The 21,030-nt window shown below is 38.5% G+C and overlaps 1 protein-coding gene across 1 annotated transcript in view; it reads right to left on the bottom strand.

Annotated features, from left to right (window-relative positions):
• Nucleotides 1-2,645: 2,645 nt before the first annotated feature.
• Nucleotides 2,646-21,030, bottom strand: part of LOC127856827 (uncharacterized sodium-dependent transporter YhdH-like) — a 78,561-nt gene continuing 60,176 nt past the window's right edge. Inside the window, exon 13 of the mRNA XM_052392975.1 lies at nt 2,646-2,706. The gene's annotated coding sequence lies outside the window, so the exon portion shown is untranslated. The remainder of the gene's footprint in view (nt 2,707-21,030) is intronic.

The following is a 21,030-nucleotide window of genomic DNA, read 5'->3' as shown; positions in this document are numbered from 1 at the left end:
TGTTCACGGTTTTAAGTTTTCGGGATGTAAGTTCTTTCTTTAATCCCAAATCGCTCAAATTCTGCCTAAGGTCAGTTTTTCTGAAATTTATTTCGTTTCGTTGATATCATTATTTGAAACCTGACAAATTTATATTTCATCAATTTTCTTTTATTTCACATAAATGATCAGTTTATAAAAAGGCGCTGCTAAATCAAAATACAACTGTTACGCATAAAACGTCTAGAACAATTTAGCATTCTGAAATCACATATGCTTAATTGTCTTCGTCACAAATAAAATAGGAGCCGTCCGATGTTTAACCTCGTGTGTACAGTGCCGTCCTAGATTAGCCTGTGCTGCCTTATGCGTACAGTGCCGTCCTAGATTAGCCTCTGCAGCCTCATGCGTGAAGTGCCGTCCTAGATTAGCCTTTGCTGCCTTATGCGTACAGTGCCGTCCTAGATTAGCCTGTGCTGCATCATGCGTACAGTGCCGTCCTAGATTAGCCTTTGCTGCCTTATGCGTACAGTGCCGTCCTAGATTAGCCTGTTCTGCCTTATGCGTACAATGCCGTCCTAGATTAGCCTATGCAGCCTCATGCGTACAGTGCCGTCCTAGATTAGCCTGTGCTGCCTTATGCGTACAGTGCCGTCCTAGATTAGCATGTGCTGCCTTATGCGTACAGTGCCGTCCTATATTAGCCTGTGCTTCCTCATGCGTACAGTGCCGTCCTAGATTAGCCTGTGCAGCCTCATGCGTACAGTGCCATCCTAGATTAGCCTGTGCTGCCTCATGCGTACACTGCCGTCCTAGATTAGCCTGTGCTGCCTTATGCGTACAGTGCCGTCCTAGATTAGCCTGTGCTGCCTCATGCGTACAGTGTCGTCCTAGTTTAGCCTGTGCTGCCTCATGCGTACTATCCGTCCTAGATTAGCCTTTGCTGCCTCATGCGTACAGTGCCGTCCTAGATTAGCCTGTGTAGCCTCATGCGTACAGTGTCGTCCTAGTTTAGCCTGTTCTGCCTCATGCGTACTATCCGTCCTAGATTAGCCTGTGCAGCCTCATGCGTACAGTGCCATTCTAGATTAGCCTGTGCAGCATCATGCGTACAGTGCCGTCCTAGATTAGCCTAAGCTGTCTTATGCGTACAGTGCCGTTCTATATTAGCCTGTTCAGCCTCATGCGTACAGTGCCGTCCTAGATTAGCCTGTGCTGCCTAATGCGTTCTATCCGCCCTAGATAAGCCTGTGCTGCCTCATGCGTACAGTGCCGTCCTAGATTAGCCTGTGCAGCCTCATGCGTACAGTGTCGTCCTAGTTTAGCCTGTGCTGCCTCATGCGTACTATCCGAACTAGATAAGCCTGTGCTGCCTTATGCGTAAAGTGCCGTCCTAGATTTGCCTGTGCAGCCTCATGCGTACAGTGCCGTTCTAGATTAGCCTGTGCTGCCTCATGCGTAAAGTGCCGTCCTAGATTAGCCTGTGCTGCCTCATGTGTAAAGTGCCGTCCTAGATTAGCCTGTGCAGCCTCATGCGTACAGTTCCGTCCTAGATTAGCCTGTGCAGCCTTATGCGTACAGTGCCGTCCTAGATTTGCCTGTGCTGCCTCATGCGTACAGTGCCGTCCTAGATTAGCCTGTGCAGCCTCATGCGTACTATCCGTCCTAGATTAGTCTGTGCTGCCTCATGCGTACAGTGCCGTCCTAGATTAGCCTGTGCTGCCTCATGCGTACAGTGTCGTCCTAGATTAGCCTGTGCTGCCTCATGCGTACAGTGCCGTCCTAGATAAGCCTGTCCTGCCTAATGCGTACAGTGCCGTCCTAGATTTGCCTGTGCAGCCTCATGCGTACAGTGCCGTCCTAGATTAGCATGTGCTACCTTATGCGTACAGTGCCGTCCTAGATTAGCCTGTGCTGCCTCATACGTACAGTGCCGTCCTAGATTAGCCTGTGCTGTTTTATGCGTACAGTGCCGTCCTAGATTAGCCTGTGCTGCCTCATGCGTTTTATCCGTCCTAGATTAGCCTGTGCTGCCTCATGCGTACAGTGCCGTCCTAGATTAGCCTGTTCTGCCTCATGCGTTTTATCCGTCCTAGATTAGCCTGTGCTGCCTCATGCGTACAGTGCCGTCCTAGATTAGCCTGTGCTGCCTCATGCGTACAGTGCCGTCCTAGATTAGCCTGTTCTGCCTCATGCGTTTTATCCGTCCTAGATTAGCCTGTGCTGCCTCATGCGTACAGTGCCGTCCTAGATTAGCCTGTTCTGCCTCATGCGTTTTATCCGTCCTAGATTAGCCTGTGCTGCCTCATGCGTACAGTGCCGTCCTAGATTAGCCTGTTCTGCCTCATGCGTACAGTGCCGTCCTAGATAAGCCTGAATAGTCTCGATGTGGGAAAACGTGACTTCATGCATGTGCGTAACGTGTAGTCCCAGATTAGCCTGTGCAATCCCGCACAGGCTAATCAGGGATGACGCTTTCTGCTTTAACTGGATTTTCGCTAAGAAGAGACTTCTTTTAAAGAGAGTAAAAACGAGAAAAAAACAGATGCATAAACATAGCATAACAAAGTTGTATGCATATGTTTGACTAGAAAAGTTAATATACCACTAAATGAGTACACATGTCATTGTAAGTAAGTTAACTTTCAGACGATAAATCACGGAAATAAGTGTTGATAACTTTTAACAATCCAAACACAAAGCTACAAACAAACACAAACAAACACAAACACACACACACACACACATTGTAGGGCATATTTTCAATCAAAGTTTCTGCTCTATCAAATTGCCCTTTAAGTCACGTGACATTGTCAATGAGTTTTCTACGTCCCCGGATGTGACGTAGCCGCTAGAAGGAAGAAGTAGTGGATCTGTCTCACGACCAAGCATGAAGTCTTGTCCGCGCATGCGCTCTCGTATCTTTAGGTACGCCACGTTGATCAGAATGAGAATCAGCATCAGAACGAACCACTTAAAGTACAAATATATGAAACGTTTTAGAGCGTTTAGAGGGACCAGAACACGTATAAACGATAGTGCTACAATAAACCATGTTTTCGTATTATATATATCCACAAATTTATTTGAGAGTTATCGGAAGAATCTAATGGTTGGAGTGTAAACAATATATAATATATATATAGTATTCTACAGTACATGAATGCAGTATAAGAATAATATTTTGATAAGATTCCGAGAACTGGTAATTTGGAAAGATGGATATTGTATAGGCATATTGTTAAGGTGGCATAGAGGTAACATTCACTTCCCTTTTTTTTAATGGCTCTCCTCTTTTTTCTATCTCGTCGCCACGAGTTAGCTATGTCGTGGCCACGCGATAGACAAAAGAGGAGTGCAAAACTAAATAAAAGCGGCGTAGACTTAAAAAAAGAGCGGTGCTTCTCTTTTTTTTTAATTGCTCTCCTCTTTTTTCTATCTCGTGGCCACGAGTAACTTAGTAAGCTTTATCGTGGCCACGAGATAAAAAAAAGAGAAGTGCAAAACTAAATAAAAGCGGCGTACAATTAAAAAAGAGCGTTGCAGTAAATAAAGGCATTTTCGCTATCTCGAGATCCCAAGTTAGTCAGTAAATCAAATTTTGCGTTACATGTGTAAATATTCTGTACGCATATATATAGCTGGTCAGGGCAGACAAGGCTCTGATATAACATAACATACTACTATTAGTACTACTATTTCTGCTACTACTATTGCTGCTGTTTTTTACTACAGTAGTAGTAGTAGTAGATGTCGTAGTAGTAGTAGTAGTAGTAGTAGTAGTAGTAGTAGTAGTAGTAGAAGTAGTAGTAGTAGTAGAGTAGTAGTAGTAGTAGTAGTAGTAGTAGTAGTAGTAGTAGTAGTAGTAGTAGTAGTAGTAGTAGTAGTAGTAGTAGTAGTAGTAGTAGTAGTAGTAGTAGTAGTAGTAGTAGTAGTAGTAGTAGTAGTAGTAGTAGTAGTAGTAGTAGTAGTAGTAGTAGTAGTAGTAGTAGTAGTAGTAGTAGTAGTAGTAGTAGTAGTAGTAGTAGTAGTAGTAGTAGTAGTAGTAGTAGAAGTAGTAGTAGTAGTAGCAGTAGTAGTAGTAGTAGTAGTAGTAGTAGTAGTAGTAGTAGTAGTAGTAGTAGTAGTAGTAGTAGTAGTAGTAGTAGTAGTAGTAGCAGTAGTAGTAGAAGCAGCAGCAACAACAACAGCAGCAGTAGTAGTAGTAGTAATAGTAGTACTAATAGTAGTATGTTATGTTATATCAGAGCCTTGCCTTTGGGACGTTTTCAATGGCTGATTAATTTGAGGGAACAAGATAGTATTTGATTGGCTGACTAACTCGTGGCCACGAGTTAGCTAAGTCGGGATCTCGAGATCGCGAAATTATCTCCTTTTTTTAAAATGCATCCTTCCTTTATTTACTGCACCGCTCTTTTTTTAATTCTACTCCTCTTTTATTTAGTTTAGCACTCCTCTTTTTTCTATCTCGTGGCCACGACATAGCTAACTCGAGATCCCGAGTTACTAAGTCGTGGCCACGAGATAGAAAAAAGAGGAGTGCAATTTAAAAAAAGAGGAGTGAATGTCACCTCTATGCCACCGTATATTGTGTTTGCTATTCGTTACTTAAAGTTAGCTTTAGCTGCAACACATATATTACACGACACGACATTAAACCCATCGTAACAAGTATGAGCCTCGCTCTGTGGAAACAGGGCTTAACGCATGTGAGTAAAGTGTCCCAGATGTGCCCGTCTAGTCCGCTTTCTTATCAGTGACTACAATTTCCACTTTAGTTTTTCCATGGAACGTGTTTTCTTAAAAAAAAATAACCCGTCAAGGGAGATATTGTCGTCTCTGATAAGCCAACGCAGATGGAAATGTTCTCCCTTTTCACATCAAATATGTATTTCACTCACGCGAAAGCTAAAAAAGGCTTAACTGTTGTCAATGCACAAGTGCTGCTATTTCCGTTTGGCATTTTTATTTTTTGGTTTTGAAAAGCAACTTTTCCCCAAGGGGCATAATTCAGTCAGGCTAAATCATCGTGAAACTCGCAGTAGCCTCGCTGGATATAGACCAAATTACATGTATGTTATATTTTCAACTCGAAATTTCAGTAAATAATGATGAACATTGACTTTAATGTTTAGTCCGACATGATGTAAGTTAATTGATTAGTTGACTTCTCTTACTCCTTCTGTTTCGCTCCCCACGAAAACGATTATTCGACTGTTCTGCTATGATTACTATAAGAGTCGTGTTCTAAGAAAACTGGGCATAATGCATGTGCGTAAAGTGTCGTCCCAGATTAGCCTGTGCAGTCCGCTTTTATGACAATTTTCGTTAAAATGAAGTATTTTCTTAGCAAAAAAATCAATTAAGGCGGAAAGTGTCATCTCTGATTAGCCTGTGTGGACTGCACAGGCTAATCTGGGACGGCACTTTACGCACATGCATTATGCCCAGTTTTCTAAGAACGCAACTCATTAAAACACCTTTTTGGCGCCAATAAAATTCACATCAACATGATTGATATCGATGCTGAAAATTGAGCCGCAACTATGTGTACATTTCAGAGATAATTACAGGCCTCTATTTTTAACCAACTGACGCGTCGCGAAAGTTGTGTTTAAATATTTTTCGTCCGTCCGTCCGTTTGTTTAGCTGTGACATATTCGTGTCCGCTCGATAAATGTTTATTATAAACATTTTGTATGAAACTTGATTAATGTTTAGGTTGTTGGGATGATGCGCAGAACGCATATGTCATCATTTCCGCTGGCTTAAAGTCAAGGTCACAATTGAAAGTCAATATTTTGAGCTTTGATCTATTTCTATTGCGTCGTCTCTCTTTCGCTTTACTGTTTGAAAGACTTCCACGAAACGCTGCTCGAATGTTTCGGTATTTGAGATGATGCGCAGAAGGCGTGACTCATTAACGCCGGATCAAAGTCAAGGTAACGGTTGCACTATTTAAATATTCAAGTCTCCATTTATAACCGTTCCTTGCCCAATGGCTCTTTAAAGATTTTTATGAAACCTCTCTGAATGTGGAATCCATTTATACGGTTTAAGAAAGGCCTGTGTCATCCGAGCCAACGTACAAGGTCAAGGTAAAGCGGGAGCAAACTGGACGTTCGTCTTTAATAAACACATATGTAGTTCGTTAAACTTCTACCGGATATTCAAAATAACGAGCGGTCCTTCGTCCGTTTTGTGTAAAACAATTAATGAAGTTAAGTTCGGGATGCTTTTGTCTTGCAAAATACCGTTTTTTTAAGTGATTTGATGTGAATCTTATTAACAATAGATTATAAATTAAATGCAGAAATACTTATTTTATATAACTTTAGTAATTGAATGAACATGTGTAATTTAAATAGCGATGCGAACCAATTGATTTTTCGCGCAAATATTGGCAGGGGTTATGTTTATACTATGCAAATTTTAGCCGTGAAAGAACAATGTACGCGATGGTTCGATTTTCTTCTTTACGAGCTAATGTTAACAAGTTTGGCTAGTGTGAAGAGTTTTCACCATTTAGTATGTAATTGAAATATATTTGTATTCATGGTATTTTCATATTACTTATGCTGTTGTTTAAAGATGCTTCCAGAATTTTACGGTCACAAATATGCACAGAAAATGGGGGGGCACCGAGTATCAATTTTACGTAATCAAGTATTTTCAGTACCATACTTTTGAAAGTTCATCTTTTATTAACTTAGCCACAACCATTAATAATAAAAAATATTTTGCAAAAAAATCGGTCAATGAAAATCATTATTAAAGCGGAACTTGTCAAAAGAAAATAAAGGCTAACGAGAAAAGAAGTTCTAACGTACACATTTAATTTGTGTTGATATTCTAGTAGAAACAAAGAGAAGTTTTAACTGAATCTCCCATAAAATTTCCGCCCAACATTCATCGATGTAGTATTGCAGTTATTAAATGTTCGTAACTCTCTGAAAAATTGTAACCTCGTTCTTTCAAAACAGGGTTCACATGTGTGCAAAGTGTCGTCCCGGATTAGACTGTGCAGTCCGCGCAGGCAAATCAGAGACACCACTTTTCTGATCTCTTTTATCGCATAGAGAAAGCTGTCAACGTGTTTGTTTAACTTTGAATGATGTAAAGAAGTAAACTTCCTTAACACGTTTATGACATCTTTATTGTAAGTATGCAAGGCATTATATTTTACTGAAAAAAGTAACAATAACTGTGAATCGGTTGTACACATTGTGGGATTTTGTAACTACGAACAAGTTCAAGGTGACACAAGAACGAACTTTGCGCTCGTAAAACTTTTAAACTTGTTTTTCATTTAACTTGTACAAAATTTTCAACATAACGAGCGGTCCTTCGTCATTTTTGTGAACAACAATTGACGGCTCGTGTCCTATTATATGAGTCATATTGTCTCGTTTATCATTAAATGCATTACAATAAAATTCGTATGTAATTAAATTCGCATTTAAATCATATAAACATAAGGATGTCCCATGTTATTTGATCATAATAAGAATTCAGATTATAAACGTGTAGCTGTTGTCGATAAATAAAAACATAAACAATAAAAAGACCAAAGGTTAAAATAGTTTCTATTATCCATTTTCTTCATAAAGAGTTCATGTTAACAAAGTGTAGCTCGCGTGAAGATGAGACTTCATAACACTGAGTCAATGATTTAAATACTTTTTGCATATGGTATTCATGGTATTTGAACATCAAGTATGTCGCCGTGGAATGACGGAAAAAATATATAAAAAAAACATCATCATCATCATCATCATCATCATCATCATCATCATCATCATCATCATCATCATCATCATAATCATAATCATAATCATAATCATTAATTTATTATTATTACTATTATTAGTAGTAGTAGTAGTAGTATTAGTATTATTATTATGTACGTGTGTTTGCAGTTATATTATTATACTAGTATTATATACCTTATAATAGCATTATACATATATATGAATCAGCGTTTGAGCACTAAACTATTGAAAGTATATACAAAATTAAGGATTTTCGAACGCATAATGCCCGAAAATGCAAAACCAGCTAAAAACCACAATTTACATCAATTTTAAACATTTCATTGTAAAGTTGGAGCGAATATATCATATGCATACAAGGGGCTTGTTCATCGTTTTTCGCGTTTTTGGAAGATATCATTCAAATTTGTAAAATATATCAAATATGTGATACTTGGGCACGTCTTCAACCATTATAAGATCAATACAACAAGCTGAATAAAAGTTAAATATAAAAGACTGTCTGCTCGCTACTCAAACCCGGGATGTTTGGAAGCAATACAAACCAAACAATCTTACACTCGGCATTTGTATCTCGTGCACAATATAGCAAAACAGAAATAGATATTTTCGTCCACAAGCATAAACCCTCTTATACAATGGCGCATTTTTAATGTGTTATTTAATTCATTCCATTTTATATTGGAACCAGTATTTGTTACGTGTAAGTTGTAGGCATTTTAACGGCATTTCCTAATCACAAACATGTTGTCTAACGTTCCCACACTGCAAATTGATTGCCACAAGCGTTATAGGACATTTTTGAACAATATATCAAAGAAAAACATATTTAAACTATTATATAGTCCATCAAGACTTCTCTTTGCCTCGTTGCACGGTCGGTTAGCAGCGACTGAAGAATTCATTACAATTAAGGCGAAACCGTGCATCACAAAGGCCGTAAATTACAGGGTTAATAGCACAATTTGAGGAAATACGAGCGCAAGAAAAACTTGTACGTCGCTCGTCCGGCATCGCTGAATTGTTCGATAAATTCGCTTGTTACGACACGAGTCGCCATTAGAATCAGGTGTGGGAGATAACTCAGAATGAAGGCAAGGGAGATAAGAAACATAATGAATGCTGTTTTTCTCGCCCTGGCTTCCTTAAGGCATTGCAATTTCTTTGCCGAGTCTAACTTTTCGTCAGACGTGTGAGACGTTATCCGCCGACGGACGTGAAAAATCTGACTTTCGGCGTTTGATAACTGCCTTTTTAATGTCCCTGTGCCTTTATTTTCATTGACGCGTTCCGAACTCCCCGTGCTTTCAATTGTTTTGACACGCTCGGATTGTTCATAGTTATAATTTGTATCTTTAGTGGTCACGTCTTGATCATCACTGACTTTGGTCTGCTTATCTGTTTGTTTTGTCTTCCCCCCGTTCACTTCGGCGTGTTCTTCCTTTTCGTAGCTTGTGTAAGAAACTTCCCCATCCCTAGTCCACGATTCATCCGTTCTTTTCTCCGATTTGCGTTTTTTGCGTTCATTTTGCTTTTTATTGTCATTGTTTTTGCGCGTAATGACGTCCTCGTGTTTGTTCCGCCCAGGATCGATTTCTCCAGGAATATTAACTCCATTTTCCACACAAATTGATGACGTCATAGGAATTGACATACTTCTCACCATCATTAGTCGCACCTTTTTAGATTGCTTCTTTATCTTGCATCCAATCAGACAATACAGAACGGACATCGTTACAATTCCGGTAACGAACAAAACGCTAAACATGGCATATTAAAGGAAATATAGAACCTTTCATGGCATCGGACGTGGAGCATTCGGACCCAATCACCGCCTCGTCTATAGTATCCTGCTTCACCTCAAACGTTTTCTTTCCGTACACACAGAACGCTGGAAGAGCCACCACCACGCCCATTGCCACCGATATAATACATAATATTGTCGCAAATCTGGGAGTTATTTGCCTCTGAAAAGGTCGGCACACCTTTCGAAATCGGTCTACGGCGACGAAGAACAAGATAAAAGAAGACGAGCACGTACCAAGCGTGTTGAAGAACCTGGAGCTTTTGCACATCAACGCGTGCTCAAACGTGAATTGGTCCATGAGCAAGATGATCTCGAACGGTATAGCGATACAACACGAGAACATGTCCACGGCGGAAACGCTAACGATGAAGATTTTCGCGTTGGAGAGCTTGTATCGGGTACGGTAAATGTGTATAATCAACGTATTACCGAGGAAGCCGAGCACGGCGATAATCCTGAGAAAAATTGCCGTTGGTATCAGCCGCTGACTCTCCGCGGCGTTCATGTCATTGAGAAGACCAAATGACGTCATCAGTCGAATTGTGTCGTTTTCACTCTTTTCCATGATGCTGCTAATCCAATTTTCTGAAATAAATACAAAACACGTGTAACAACAAATCAAATGTACAAGTAATTGTTTGCATGGTGTTTAAAACTTACCAAAAAAAAAAAACACTATAAATGTTGAGAACACAAGAAACAACACGAAACAGAACATTGATTTTGCTTTAAACTATTTTTTAAAAATGTCACCATACACACTTTTACCGATATATGTTCACAAAATGCGAGTCCGAATACATGTTCTCGTATAGTATACATATAGCGAGCGTTAACCAGAACCAACGTCTGCGCTCTCCACGTGGATGGAACGTGTTGTGTCCGTTACGGTGATGGATAACAGCTGTACTTAAGTTGCGAGCTGGGAACGTTCGTTCAAATAATGTTCGATCAATGGTTCATTAAGACAATGGCGATTGTTTTGCTTTAACCTCGATAATTATGATATTGTTTGCGCGTAAATGTCGTGTAGAAAGGCCAAAACGATGCATTAATATAATTATGATCCTAGCTCTGCGAAAAGGGGGTTTACTGCATGTGCGTAAAGTGTCGTCCCAGATTAGCTTGTGCAGTCCGCCTTAACTGGATTTTTGCTTAGAAGAGACTCTCTTGACACGAAAAATATTATAAAAGCGGAAAGTGTCGTCCTTGATTAGCCTGTGCGGACTGCACATCCTAATCTGGGACGACACTTTACGCGCATGCATTAAACCCCCTTTTCACGGATCACAGCTGATAAGTTTTGGGTTTGAAAATAAAGCAAAACTTGAACTGTTTCAGCCAGAAAGAAATCTTATTATAGCACTTGATCCTTTATTTGGGGTTGAGTGGTCGATTCTCAAACCATCGGACACAGAATAAAACCAATAGACGCAGAACCAACAAGCCCTAAACACGACCCTGTACCATCGACAACGACTAAAACGCGCACAAATACAAACGTTTGTTTCCGATGCATGCTCTAAACAACTAGATTCCCGGTATTAATGAATATGTTTAAGGTAGTAATTGGTAAAGCTAAAAATGCAAAGTTCGATGATAAAATCGACATTGAAGTAATGTCCTCGATATCCTATTTCAAAGAAATGTTATTCAAATAAAATACTTAAAAAAAATAAACCAACATAAAACAACATTAAGTATACTTACAACTAATAAAAAGATATTGAATAAATATAATAAAAATAGGGCGTCAGAAGGTTTTAGGCATTAAATGGTGTAGTGTATATACTAACACCCAAACACTGTTACTGCTATACGAACTAAATGTAAAGTAAATTGACAGATAATGTATATGTACTCATTCATCTTAAAACATGTTTTGACCGAAAAAGTACTTTGAATATTATATACTTTGTAAGTTTATGTGTTAAGTGTTTCCTTGACAAAGGCGGTTGAACATTTTTTTCGGAACGTTGAATGGATTTATGGAAATATGATGGCTGGCATTCTGGAATTGATGAAATGACAAAGTAACGGACATACATGTAGATATTTATGTTATTATCGATGCAAAAAATGCGACACGCAATAAAGTTAAGACCATCGTTTTAAATAATAATTGTACGTTTAAAACATTGAGATGTATTAAAGCTCTCATATATTTTCGAGAAATTAACTTACAGATTTAAATTATAGACTACTCAAAGAAAAGTAAAGCTAGAAAGCCTTCGATCTGTTCGGAAGGATAGTTCGAGAATGTCCACAAATACTTGAAAACATTAAACAAAATCAAATAAAATCATAATGAAATAGGTCGACTAATAACGATTATGTAATTAGTAATCGTATATTATTTGTAAATGGTTCGCGTGTACACATGATAGCCAGTGATGTCCCTTCAGTATATGGAAGTGTAAGCACCCAGGGGTGTCTCTAGGTCGAGCGGGTCCTTGTGTTGGGATGTACTCATTAAACATGAACAACTTTTAACGTTTCATTGGTTTTATTGCGTGCATGTTATTTCTTAATAATTAATAAATGTCGTAAAACTTATCTATGTTGCAAAGTAGTCGCGTTCAAAGTTGTCAATGGGGCCAGTTGCATTGGTTGACTATACTTTAAATACGTGTGGAAATTCAAATAAACATTAAAGAATATTATTGCTGCTAAACTAATGAATTACCATTGACACTTCTGGTTGATTCGACATTTTGAAAGACATTTTGGCACGTATTAATAATAATAGATGGCACTTGTTGCTGGCAAGCTAACTGACCCCGATTGACTGGTTTGTGCGCTTTATATAGGCATCAAGATGCTGGAACATCAAGATGCTGGAACTGAATGCTGCATTGCTGTCAGCCAATCAGATTCCAGAATGCAAAGTCAGATGCTGGAAGTACCAAGGCGGTACTTCGGTTAAACTATTACAAAAACAATAATATTGTAAACAATACTGAATTACTAATTAACATAGGCCGTAATATAAATCAGTGTTTCTCATAGATAACAAAAACATTAAAATAACTACACAAAACATTTCCCAGTTATAATGACTTTAAAAGGTTTGAGGTGTCTAAAGCTCTCCAGCATTACGCCAATCAACTTGTAAAAAAGTGCTGCATAGGTGTGACTTTAACGGACTTAAAACTGATTTGATTGACATGTTATTCTAAATTATTATAAGAATTCCTATATGGAGACACATATTGCAAGTATTATAATTTCAGCTATGACATATACAAATGTCAATGTAAACAATATATTCCTACGTCAGAAATAAAGAATGCAAATGGCGGTCAGATTCAAAATCTTAAGCGCCAGCCTAAGATGCTGAGACAATAAAATTATCATATTAAACAATGGATGGCTTCATTAAATGTAAGCTGGATCCAAATGAAATACATCAAAGAAATGGATAACTAGAGGAAAGCTATGCTTAATATACTGTAAGTACTATTCAATTATGACAAAAGCTCTTGTAATATAATTCGGACAGTACTAAGTTCGGACAGGTCCACTAAGGCTATTGCAGAAGGAAGTACACTACGTTTGGCCATTGAAAGAAAAAGATATATCATACAACTTCTAACTTCGCTCTTATGCAAATTCCACAGAAAACTTAGTTTCACCAATAGGATTTGGACAATAACACAAACGCACCCCAAAACGATCATCTCTCGACGTAGTGCCGAATGAAATCCACTAAAATGTTACAGACACACATAGGATAAAGGAAGTAGCCACAAAAGGCATTGTGCGATCGCTAAATGGTTTTTTAATCAGAAGAGAAAAGAAACGCTTTAAAAATATGCATTACTTTGAATGGATGCTTAGTGATTTAGTGATTTAGTGGAATGTATCCGGAACTTCATTCGATTCGAACTAAGCGCTCTCATAAATTAGAAAAAAAGTGTTTCATACGAAAGAAATATTTTGCAGTGAATACACTTCATTTTCCTTTAATATTTGAGATGACGCTTTGATATGCAAGCATACTCATACGTTTTACGCTGAAGTCCGTATTAAACCATTCAGAAACATCCTGTCTATAAATAGAACGCTCATTATGTGTCCATGTTTACCATGAACTAGATGAGTATTTATATTTAACGTTTGTATGACTGGCACAAATTATTATTAAGTGATGTGAATTAATGCAAATGGCAAATATAATTTACCGATAATTTATATGTCGTTATGTGTACCAGACCAGTACCCGACCGCTTGGTCGGGCTTGATCGAGTTGATCTGATCGGCAGTGGCAACCCAGCTTAATAGATATGTCGTTGTGTGTACATATAGCTGTCAAACAAGTGATGTCAAATTCACTTCACCAAGAGTAGTTTAGTATCCTGTTTTGTTCACAAGGAGAACAGATTTGCTGTATTTATAAAGAAAATAATCAATACTGTAGGAAAAAATTAACAGTCATCGAATTAAGGTGCATGTAGACAGTGGTTTTTTTAATATAGACGTATTTAAATACTGTATACACGTTATTTATTAAAAAAAGAAACTATGTAGTCTGTCCAGACCGATCAGGGACGACACTTTCCCGTTATGGAATTTTTCACTAATAGGAGTTCCAGTTTAGGCGGAGAATGACGTTCCTGATGAGCCTGTGTGGACCGCACAGACTAATCTGGAATGACACTGAATGCGCACGCATTAAGCCCAGATTTCCAAGAACGAGGCTCAGTGGAATCATCATTATCAACCCAGACGAAAACGTCGTCGGTTGTGGCGCCTTGTCTCAGTCACACTACTTTGTTTGAACTAAGCATTTAGAGTCATTCCAGCAAGTAATTTGTAAAACATATACCGAAATTACTCGGTCAACCGCTCTTTCACGAAATATTGTTATTTGCGTTACTCATATTTTCGGACACCAGATTTTCACTTATTTTTAACTACCCTTCGGAAAGGACAATGGCCTTTTATTAGAATTGCAACTATGTGCATTAATCCGTTGACACACCATACGCGTGTTTTACAACCTGATTACGGTAAAAAAAAACGTGCAGGTGAATGCACGAAGTGGACCGTTACCTTTGCGTTATTTTGGCAAATGCCGTATTTTTGCATTAAAGTAATATATCGCACCAAAATCTTAGTCAAAGACGCATTCTCTCTTTTTTTACATTTTTCGAATTTTGTCCACGTACTTTACGCATATTGTCACATGTTGTCCATATTGATATTGTCATTTAATGTAAGCGAAACGAAAATTAATTGAATGTTAAAGAAAATTAGCTCTACCACAACTTTTAAAGATTGAAATGTTTTCCGCTTTTTAGGGCATTGTTTTAAAATTGATTCAATGCGCCTCCTACACTTTCGATCGCTGATGAAAAATAACAATATCACATCCACACAACTTATAATGATAAGCAAATTATATTTTAATTTATTTATTTTAAAATTTAATTTATTAAAGTCAGTCAGAATACGGCTAATGTATAGGTTAAAGTGGAAGTGTGTTTCGGATTTCAAATTATTATTATTATTTGGGATTTCAACAAATCATTTATAATTGTATTATATTTGTAATTGATTCTATATTAATTAGTTAAAACACGTTAATAATATTATGCATGAAAAGCATAATTTCCAGGAGGATTACACCCGTTAGCTATGATCAGTCACTTACGGAACTGGCCATGATTGGATCACGGACATGTACACTGAAGGGATTAGTGTGGTAGGTATAACAAAGCCATAAAACTACAATAAACCAATGAAATAATCGATGCATAGTGGCACGGGTTTATGCACACATATCTCATTCGCAACTGTTACCATCTATGGTGCTTTGGTGCCGTAAAACACGAATTGTATTATTAATAACGGGTTGTGTGAAGAGTTTAATAGTGATTAGAGAATTTACAAATATAGTTTTACCGAAAGCTACAAAGTTAAATAGGTCTCCCTCACCTGATTTCCGTGCAAAGCTCAATTTTTAAATGAAATAGCAATCAAATTACCGGAAATGATTTTCACTCGTGCTTTTTTGCAATTCTGAATTTAAAAAAAATGATAGATCTTTTTTCTTTTAAGTTTTGTCCATAAATCAGACGCTTCGGCTAGTAAGATGAATGTAACGTTTGTGTGTTAAAACGTTGCGTCTTTTACCCCGAAACAAACGGTAGGTTTTGCTTAATACATTCGCGGTTTTGGGTTGTACTAGTATCATGCTAAGAACAACTATATAATGTCAATAAGTACCAAACAGGTCAATTTATTTCATATAAACATGGGTATTTTGTCCATTATTGTAAGTTCACATTTCGGCCATCTACATCTAAATGCCCCTGCTTAGGTGTGACATATTGGCACTCATTTTACAGCGCCATATTTATATGTGTTAAAGATAGCCAAATCACTATTTCCGCAGTTTGTTTGGGTGCAAATTTAATATTCTCACTAAAGTTTATCGAATGCTAATCCTCACAACCATCGTGTAGTCAAGGACAACTTTGGAATATGCTTTCTGTTAAAGAAAGTCAAACATATGAAATTATTTAAAATTATTTGCAAACACATCTTTAACCGTTACCACTTAGATGCGTATTTTGACGGACTTGAAGTTCCTGAGAAAGTTAAATTTAACTAAGGACCCTTCTTACTGCATTAAAGTTTTCAAGGCTTCATTTCCAACCCTTAGATACTCATGAGCAGCAAACAGCATAGAACCTGAACAGACTGCGAGTTACTGTTTTATGCTGTATTCACATAGCCATTTTCACTTTGTTTCTGAGTGTTTAAGCCCATGCTATAATACGTAGGTAAGTTTATGCACGGTATAATAGGGCAAGCCCATGCATTCAGTGCATTGTCAGTGTGTCTTTCGGACAAAGTTTTTGGGAATATTATATCTCTGATATCAAGTACTTACTGCACTGGCTAATGTGACACAACTTTTTTCGCACATTCAGTAAGCCCGGTTTTATCAGAGCGACGCTCAATCTATCAAGTAGTAAATATCCTCCATAATCTAATCGATACCCTTCAAATACTTTGATAATTGGACTAATATACAATTGGCGTTCTTTGTTCGTCTGTCGGCTAATTATCTCATCAAAACAAAGACTTTCAAAGGGGCACTTCAGTTAGAAGCATCTTGACAATTAAAAATGCAACAATAAGGCCGATATTTTTGTTTGTTGTATGGGAACTTTTCCAAAGAAAGAGTCTGCCGGATGAAACAAAATAGAAGATAAAAATTCAAATTTCGACCAGTTGACCAAAATTATTGAGTAACAAAATTCGAAAAGGGTTTTTCTGTTTTACTTTTTAAAATGATGATCATTTGAATATTCATGGACGAACATGTGTACACTGCAGAAACATGTATCCCAGAATAATATACTCTAAATCTCGAAATACCGAAATCACTTCATTTTCTTCCATCAATTTATGATTTGTTAATATACGTTTAAGGAAAAGTTATTAACTATATTTAGCATTTGTTTGCTTAATATTGTGTTTAAGGAAAAGTGAGCTCATAAAATATTATATGGACAATGCGGTTCAAATTGGGATATATCTGAGACTTATCAATCATCAAGTTTAGATCAGCATACAGAAAGAAAGCATGGTTTCGCCTAAGCCATTAAGGATCGATTGATCATTGTCGGCTCGGGTACTACTTACACGTACCCCGGGTACACTTAAGTTTATTTACATGTACCCCGGGTACGTTAGATATACTAAAACGTACCCGGGAATTTTACCGCTACATCAGTCGTTGTCGGCTGTTTTTTTAAATTAATTATGTTCATACGTATGCCAATTTTCTGTTCAATGGCCCATATATTACCGACACTCATACTCAAAAAGCATGCTGATGCAGTTTTTTTTAAATAGAAGTTTGTTTCATAATTTCGGTAATCGGTAGCGAGTTTTACGACCTCGGATTTTGGGTGGGAATAAACTCGGGTACAGTCAAATATCGGCCGGGTACGTTTTAGTATATTTATCGTACCCGGAGTACATGTAAGTATACAAAAATGTACCCGGTGTACATGTAAGTAGTACCCGTGCCGACAATGACCAAAATAGCGCAATTAAGTGTGGAGAAAAATGGGTACATTGATTTTGAACTAAATGTGCTCTCCATTTTAATTACTCGTAATTTAAGCAACTGTGCGCTAGAGATTGTGTTGCGACGAACAAAATCAGTAGAATATACGTGTGATTCAGATTATAAACAAATTAACTGACCATTAAATAAATCCACGTTCGTTACTTTCCATTTTGGCAAAAAATCTTGGATTCGTTCTTTCTTGATCTCTAGTTAAAATTGGTCATTGTGGTGGTGGTTGTGGTGGTGGTGGATGTACAGAGCCATCGCCAAGTTCCAACTCTAAGGCAATGAATAAATTTGCCTATCTTTTGTCACGACCTTGAACATTACATAATCATATTGAGCCAACTCCTTTGAAACAGTTTGATCCTAAATCTCAAAAATTGCAAGCATATACTTGAAGTAGCTAGATGATTAAGCAACACCAGAAGTGTCGGTTATACTTTAGTCTGTAGCCCTCAGTGCGACAAGTGGTGTCAGATAGATGAACAATGGGTGGCGATGATTGCCGGCTCTCCAGTATTTGTTGACCTCTCAGCATTGTTTTGATGATGAGTCAATTTTTAAGAAGAACTAACGTTTAAGATACTTTTCAACACTTAACTATTGCGTTCAAAACTTGGTATCGTACTTAATACTATGGACTATTTCTTAATTTGTTTCGGTCAATGTGCATGTTAACAAATGGCAAATTAAGCACTTATATTATTAATCTGACTTGTTACGTAAACAGGCGTGAAAGCAGTGGGCAATTGCTTGAAAATTAATTGTTGTTTTAAAGGGACCTTTTTAAAGGGACCTTTTCACAAAAACGTGTTAAGGTCCCTTTAATATTGATGTTAAACTGACCGGAAACGACCTTTGTAAAAACACCGGCAAACATTTCAATCAGAAGTAAATAGAAACTATTTTTTTCCAGCTAATGATGTCTGAATACATCCGTATGTACACATGCTGATAATTTTTAAAAAATGTGCCCATAACGGAATATAATTAATTGCAAGTGAAACTGATTTAAAACGTCCAACATATCTTCCAAAAATGCAATTTTCTATATAGAAATGTGCGCACAAATTAAAACATATTATAAAAATAACTTTTATTTTATGCGTTAATACATTAATTTTTGCTAAATATAGGTGGCGTTTTCAACATTTTGATTTGAATATTATCATTTAAAAATTGTTATACTATGGCTGTTTGCAATAGATGAACTAAATAAACAAAACGTATTTAGATATATTCTGCAGCTGTTGATTTCAGGAAAACAACGCAAACTTTTCCGTACGAGCGAATGTTTAGGCAAAAACAAAACAAAACCAACGAGATAATTATAAGCTGAAACCAACAAATCAAAGACTCATCAAACGTTACTCAGAATGCAGAAAATGAAAGTTATCTATATAAAAAAACTAACAGGAAACAGATACCATCAAAAGACACTTGATTATAATGCTTCGGGCGTAGGTCATGTTAATGTTATTGTTGTTGTTGATTACGGCGGAGATGATGATGATTTTGCTTGTGTTTGTGTTGTTATAGTTATTATTGTTAGTTTTGTTATACATGATAATAACGATAGTGCTTATAATGATAATGATGATGATGCTGCCAATGATGACGACGAGGACGATGACGATGATGATGATAATGATAATGCTGCTGCTGCTACTGCTGCAGATGATAATGATGATGATAATGATGATGATGATGATGATGATGATGGTGATGATGATGATGATGATTATGATGATGATGATGATGATGATGATGATGATGATGATGATGATGATGATGATGATGATGATGATGATGATGATGATGATGATGATGATGATGATGATGATGATGATGATGATGATGATGATAAATGTCGCAATTGCAATATTTTCGAAGGTTCGTTGTTTGTCGACAACTATTATTTGTTCAGATGTTTAGATAACTCTAGTTTACAAATGAGCCATGCTCTGTAAAATGTGGGTTAATGCATGGCCGTTAAGTGTCGTCCCAGGGTAGCCTGAGCAGTAAGTAGAGGCCAATCAGGGATGACACTTTCCGCCTGAGCAGTCAGTAGAGGACAATCAGGGATGACACTTTCCGCCTAAGCAGTCAGTAGATCTCAATCAGGGGCGACACTTTCCGCCTGAGCAGTCAGTAGAGGCCAATCAGGGATGACACTTTCCGCCTGAGCAGTCAGTAGAGGCCAATCAGGGGCGAAACTTTCCGCCTGAGCAGTCAGTAGAGGCCAATCAGGGATGACACTTTCCGCCTGAGCAGTCAGTAGAGGCCAATCAGGGATGACACTTTCCGCCTGAGCAGTCAGTAGAGGCCAATCAGGGATGACACTTTCCGCCTGAGCAGTCAGTAGAGGCCAATCAGGGATGACACTTTCCGCCTGAGCAGTCAGTAGAGGCCAATCAGGGATGACACTTTCCGCCTGAGCAGTCAGTAGAGGCCAATCAAGGATGACACATTCCGCCTGAGGAGTCAGTTGAGGCCAATCAGGGGCGAAACTTTCCGCCTGAGCAGTCAGTAGAGGCCAATCAGGGGCGACACTTTCCGCCTGAGCAGTCAGTAGAGGCCAATCAGGGGCGACACTTTCCGCCTGAGCAGTAAGTAGAGGCCAATCAGGGATGACACTTTCCGCCTGAGCAGTCAGTAGAGGACAATCAGGGGTGACACTTTCCGCCTAAGCAGTCAGTAGAGGCCAATCAGGGATGACACTTTCCGCCTGAGCAGTCAGTAGAGGCCAATCAGGGATGACACTTTCCGCCTGAGCAGTCAGTAGAGGCCAATCAAGGGCGACACTTTCCGGCTAAGCAGTCAGTAGAGGCCAATCAGGGATGACACTTTCCGCCTGAGCAGTCAGTAGAGGCCAATCAGGGATGACACTTTCCGCCTGAGCAGTCAGCAGAGGCCAATCAGGGATGACACTTTCCGCCTGAGCAGTCAGTAGAGCCCAATCAGGGGCGACACTTTCCGCCTGAGCAGTCAGTAGAGGCCAATCAGGGATGACACTTTCCGCCTGAGCAGTCAGTAGAGGACAATCAGGGATGACACTTTCCGCCTGAGCAGTCAGTAGAGGCCAATCAGGGATGACACTTTCCGCCTGAGCAGTCAGTAGAGGCCAATCAGGGGCGACAATTTCCGCCTGAGCAGTCACTAGAGGCCAATAAGGGGCGACACTTTCCGCCTGAGCAGTCAGTAGAGGCCAATCAGGGATGGCACTTTCCGCCTGAGCAGTCAGTAGAGGCCAATCAGGGGCGACACTTTCCGCTTGAGCAGTCAGTAGAGGCCAATCAGGGGCGACACTTTCCGCCTGAGCAGTCAGTAGAGGCCAATCAGGGATGACACTTTCCGCCTGAGCAGTCAGTAGAGGC

The sequence above is a fragment of the Dreissena polymorpha genome, chromosome 14 (assembly GCF_020536995.1).
Source record: "Dreissena polymorpha isolate Duluth1 chromosome 14, UMN_Dpol_1.0, whole genome shotgun sequence".
Lineage (NCBI taxonomy): Eukaryota > Metazoa > Mollusca > Bivalvia > Myida > Dreissenidae > Dreissena > Dreissena polymorpha.
The sequence above is the reverse complement of the archived record's forward strand: the minus strand, read 5'-3'. Positions and strand labels throughout refer to the sequence as shown.